Raw genomic sequence first — 6,325 nt, forward strand, 5'->3', positions numbered from 1 at the left:
ATTTGAGAAATGATTTATTATTATAGCTTTACTCCTAGCAACCATATTAGCAAAGATGAAGATTTGTGATCTGTCAAGATAGCTCCTTTCCTAGCAACAGTTTTCTTCAAATTGAGAGTTATGAGTTATCAATATAGATATATTCCTAGTAATTATACCAACTACATAAGCAATATGATTGATTGACAAAAATCCATTCCTAGCAATTATACCAAGATGAGTTATTTTAATTCAAATTACTGAAGATGAGTTCCTTCGCACATTCACAACCCCAATATCATACAAAAAAGATATCAACCTCAAGTAAGTATTAAGCATAAAAACAACTCATAAAAATCAAAAAATAAAAAGTAAACATAAATCAAAATCAATGTGTACATATTAAGTTAATGACATCTAATCTCAATAAGGAAGATGTTTAGTTACCCATTGTCATGGTTCCTAAACATAATGGTTAAACAAGATAAACTCCTTAATCTTTCTAACCTTCCCTCCTGATTCTAAATTTCAATTCGAGCTAAAGTGTCTAAGAAATCAAAGAAATTTTAGTACCATGTAATGCCTTTCAAGATATATTTGAAACCCATATTTTGATCTTTTTTTAAGAATAAGAAATCTGTCAATTCTGCTAAGCACAATGGTGGTTAGCATGGTTAGAGATGGCAAAAAATCCGAAGACCTGTAGGTATCATGGAAATACCCGCACCGGTTACCTGCAAAAATAGCTTATGGGTGAGAACGAGTTTTACAATACTGCCGTATGGGTATCTGCGAATTTATGTATTTAGTTTTTAATTATATTTTTATATATAATTATTATTATTTTAAGATTATATATCATATATTTTATTATTATTTCATAATAAATTACACCTATTTGACTATGATCACAAATTTATCAAATATACCATATTATTCATATAATAATTATTTTTACATATTAATTATTACAAATTATATAAATATATAACTAAAATCAAAACGTCGTTGGGTACCCACAAATATCCGCTACTCGCACGGATACTGACAAATATTGCAGATTTGGGAACGGGAAAACACTACCCACGCCCATTACCATCCCTAAGCATGGTGCTTCGCCTATCCTGTCTTATCGCTTCGCCTAGTCACACTGCATTGAACGTGTCCGATGTGCTGCACAAAATTGGGTCTACTAATTGAGAGAAATCTACACATAAGGTACTGCTAATTTTCGCTTAGCGAGGCTGTTGCACTGAGTGTGGACCTCCTTTTGTTGTCCTTTCCGTTGAGCGAGATTCCTTTTGTTGTCATTTCCATTGAGTGTGACTGTTGCACTGAGAAGTCCTCTTTTGCCCAAAAACTTGATTTTTACATGATTTTTCCTTGGATTGGTCTACACAAGTACTCTAAAAAGTAAAATCAGAAAAATTACAAAATGTTTTATGTTAAAGATCATATTTGTGACGTTGTGAAATATTTGTCGACTAAAAACTTCTTAAAAGTTAATGCTAAATTATGAAAAATTGACAGTTATCAGCCTTCCCCAACTTAGAACTTTGTTTCTCCTCAAACAAAAGTCCAAGCTGAAGTTTTTAAAGACATTGTTGGGAGTTCCAAATTTAAAGTTTTTAACTGAAAAAGAGCATGACAAATAACTCAACCAAATGACTATTCCTCAACATGACTCAAGAAGCTAAAACAATGATTCCAATAACTCGAGAGAAAAAGGTGTCCATACATAAAAACACTCCATACTCAGTTGTATAACTAAAATAAAATCTCATCAACAAACAATTCATATGCCATTCAATGAGGAAGTAAAATCCTCTCAATAATGTTTATCTCATTCTCTCACATAGTGCGTGCTAACCAACAGATTGATTAATTAAATTATCAAATCGAGTTATTGAAAACAAGTATAAAGATTTATCGAATTCATAAAGACTTGCTTGATACTAAGTTGTTCAACTAATAATTGTTATTCTAAGTGAATTTTAATAAGTAATTTGGTGGTTTTGTTACATAACTAAATTAACTAAATGATTTGATAGACTATTGGAATCAAGATGTTGAGATTAGATTTTACTATTCATTATCCATATATGCTCGATTCAATGACACTTATTCATCCAACTATGATTCTTTCACGAACAAGTTAGAACCTCAATGGTATTAATCAATAATGTCTTAGTCTAATTAATAACTTATGAATAAAGCTCAACGTCTAATAACTCTACTCATATGATGAAGAATTATGATCCACAAATAAAACTCTACGTCTAACAACTATGCTTGTAAAATTGAGAATCAGTTAAACACCTCAATGATACTAATCGCTAATATCTTAATGAAATTAATAGCTTATTAAGATAGTTATATGTCTAGTAACTATACTAATAAGATGAAAATTATGACCCGTTAATACAACTTTATGTCAAACAACTTATGTTAATAAAATTGAGAGTTAATAATTATTAATATAGCTCTATTTCTAATAACTATACCAGCAACATGCAAAATGTGATACATTGATATAAATCTATTCCTAGAAATTATACCAACAAGATGAACTATTACATTATCATATTTAGAAAAAGAATTATTTCATATATTCAGAATAACATACATAAAGGATGTCAATCCTCAAGTAAGAATTCACAACAAAAATAATTGATAAGAATCAAAGATAACGAATAAGCATAAATCAAAATCGAAGTGTATACATCAAGAGAATATTACATCTAATCTTAACAAGGAAGATGTTTAGTTACATCTTGTCGTGGTTACTAAACACAAAGATTGAAAAAGAGAAATAAAGCTCACAGTAGAAGAAATTACCTCTTTAAAGAGCATAAATCAATCCCTCAAACCTCTTCCCCTTGCTTCCACACCTCAATTTAAGCTAATTGTCCTAAGAGAACTAGGAATTTCAAATACTAAGTGTTTCTAACTGAATGTCTATGTAAAGAGTATGATTTTTACACGTTTCGCTCAATGCAGGGATCGCGCTAAGCATGGCGCTCCACATAGCTGAGCCTTGAAGTCTCACCTATCCAAGCCGCGTTGGGTAAAATTGCCCTGCTATATTGAGCACAACTATTTCACTAGATAAATCCAGAACAAGGAATGCAACAAAGTTTTACTCAACATAATGGTTGCGCTAAGCGTCACTTTTTGCATGTGTCACTTTCGCACATGTGACTCTTGCATTGAGCATGGCCTTCACGTCTTGTCAATTCCAATGGGTGTGGCTTCTACGCTGAGCCTAAGCGGTGAACAATATATTACACATATTCATAACTTTAAATTACCATGACTGATGATTCTTTGTGCCTAATTGACTTTGTTTCACATGGTTTATTGTTTTATACTTTATTGGACTAATATTTCTAAAATGAGTTAATTTGAGATTATTTGTTCTCATTAAATCTATTATCATTTTCAGATTATATTTAACACCAAATCTATTTTTGGCATTATAGAAGTGGAGGATTTATGTTGAAGTGATGATTGTATTTTTAATTTAGGAGTTTTTAGTTGTAATTTAGTTTTGGGGCCATTGTTTAGGGCCCATTTCAGTTTTAATAAGGGAATTTGAATTCCCTCCTACACCATTCATTCCATTACACTTTACATTTTAAATTTGGTTTTGCCCTCTTTTGCTCTGCTAGGGTTTGCCTTCACTTTTGTTTTCCTTTCTTCTTCATGTCGGTTTTGCTTCCATTTCCATGGAAGACTAAACTTCTAGACTAAATTTCTTTGGGAATATATCACAACTCTTAAGGTTTTGTTATTAATGCATTTTTGGTTACTTTATTATTGATTTATTTTATACTATTTCTGAATGTGGTTTGCTTAATCCCATTGTTTAGAACAGGTTTTGTGAGTTTAACTTTATTTAGTTGATTTACTCTCTAGTGCATGAACGCTTAGTTTGTATGAATTTGTTAATATTCCATGCTTATGTTGATTTTGCTTAGTTAAATGCTTAGGTTTTGAAACTGTGCAAATTAGGAAGATAATGATTAGAATTTGAAATTGATCTTTCGAAACCGAGGATTGAGTTATGAACAAATGAACCAAAATGATTTAGTGTTTTATTACGCTCTTGCTTAGTCTTTATGAAATTACTTTATGGTCATACCATTCAACAACAAAAACCCTCCTATGTATGTGAGTATAAGGTGTTTGAATCCTTGTCTAAAAGATAATTCTTAGGAAATGACCTAGGAGTCACTTCCTAATACTACAATTTTAATTGTTATATTATTTTCATTGGGTACGACCTCAATCACCAAGTTGTTGTTTTTTTTGGAACTTGATTTTTGGCATTGTTTCCTTCGATTTTGGCATACACAAACACTCTAAAATGTAAAATCAGACAAATCACATAATGTATTATGATAGATATCAATTTTGTGAAATTTTGACTAATTCTTGAGCTAAAAGTGAAAGGAAAGATGATGTTTAAAGTATGATATTTTGACTAATTCTTGAGCTAAAAATGAAAGGAAAGATGATATTTAAAGTATGATATTTTGACAATTATCATTGTGTTTCTCTAAGCATTGAATCAACTGAAAGTCTAGTTTGGTATAGTTTCATAAATCTATGCAACATGAATCATTAAGGTCTTATTATAGTTATAATGTGGTTGAGCTACAAAGAACATGAATTCTGTAGATAGCATAGATTCTAATAGGTTAAGAGAGAAATTCAAAACTAACTCACTATTTTTCATTTGTACCCAAGTGTATCATAATCAAGTCCATTTTAATTCAACCAAACTTTTTACTCTTTTATTTTACTAACACACCATCATCCATCTTTCATTCTTCTCTTTTTATGAAGTTCTACATTTTAATGAATAGGATGAAATGATGGTTTGTACATCACTTTTTACACAACCGTTTTCTTTTTATGTCCACTTTTCAAAATATATTATCCCCTCTCCCTAACCTTAATACAACCAAAATATACAACAATGCTTTCTTTTCCTATTAGAATTGAGATTTGATCATTGTTTTTCTTTTATGGTTTTAGAGTTTATGCAATAAACATATTTTAGGCTCAATTGGTAAGCTATTTGGCTAAGTGGTTCACTTTAAGAAACATGTGTCTTAATCCTTTCCACTTATTCTAATACCATATTATCCAGATAAGCAAGCAAAACCAATAGTTTAAGATAATGATATATAATTCATTCTATATATCACACATTCTCGATTTTAGACAACTTCATGTTACATTTGCTATGGATCACATGAACATGACATCTAAGCATGATAATGCTAGTCATGATTACAATCATCCAATTTCCAAAAGTCAAGCATTCACTATTTAATATTTGTCTTTTCGTGTGAGTCATGCATCCAATTAAATCAAAACCTTGTCATTTCAGGTAAAATTTGAAAATCAGACATATTATGAAGTCCAACACAATACTCATTGTTAACAAGCACAAAACTAAAAAGTAAAAAAATAAAAACACATCACAAAATGAGAGTTGGATTCCAAGTTATGTCCATTCCTCCATCCCCTCCATGGAGTTTAGGTTGTCCTCGGTCCAAGAGAATTGAGCATGGAGTAGCATTTCCACCAACCAAGTTCCAAAGTGCAGCACAAAACAATCATCAAAGGTATAGCGAAAATGAAATGAAAAAAAATAAAAACAGTAGTAAAACTGGGTTACCTCCCAGGTAGTGCTTTTTTAATACCAATAGCTTGAGGAGTGATAAATCACGATTTTCCCGAGTGAGTTATAGTGATGAGCCTCTGAGTATCATTCCCTAGATAAGGCTTAATTATTTGCTCATTCACTACTAACGGTTTTTGTGTGGCTGGGTCTATAAGTTCAATAACATCATGAGGCATGATCTCCTTGATTATAAAAGACCTGACCACTTTCCCAAAAAAGTTGCAACCTTGAGAAATTGCATAAGAACATAGAATTACTTACAATTAATATTTAATACGTGATATATGAGATATTGTTTAAATTAAAAGTGATATTGAAAATATGAAAGGTAGTTAACTTTGTTATTATTTAATACAAAAAATATTGATAATTTTTCGTGATAATTGGAGTATTAAAATTAGTCATTTGTGTCATTGTTCTTAATAAAAACTTAGTTAGTTTGGACTTCTCTTTCACTAAATGGGTATGACATCTCAGATAAAGTTTAAAATTAAGAATAATTTCATTCAATAAAAATGAAAGTGGATAAGTATTTAAAAAGAAGAATAAGTGCACGCAATCAAAATTAAAGTGGATATGTTATATATGAGACACAAAGTCCATGTATAAAATTATACTGAAAAAGATTAAAGTGAAGTCACAATTAGG

Source organism: Lupinus angustifolius, unplaced genomic scaffold (assembly GCF_001865875.1).
Source record: "Lupinus angustifolius cultivar Tanjil unplaced genomic scaffold, LupAngTanjil_v1.0 Scaffold_5_142, whole genome shotgun sequence".
Taxonomy (NCBI): Eukaryota; Viridiplantae; Streptophyta; class Magnoliopsida; order Fabales; family Fabaceae; genus Lupinus; species Lupinus angustifolius.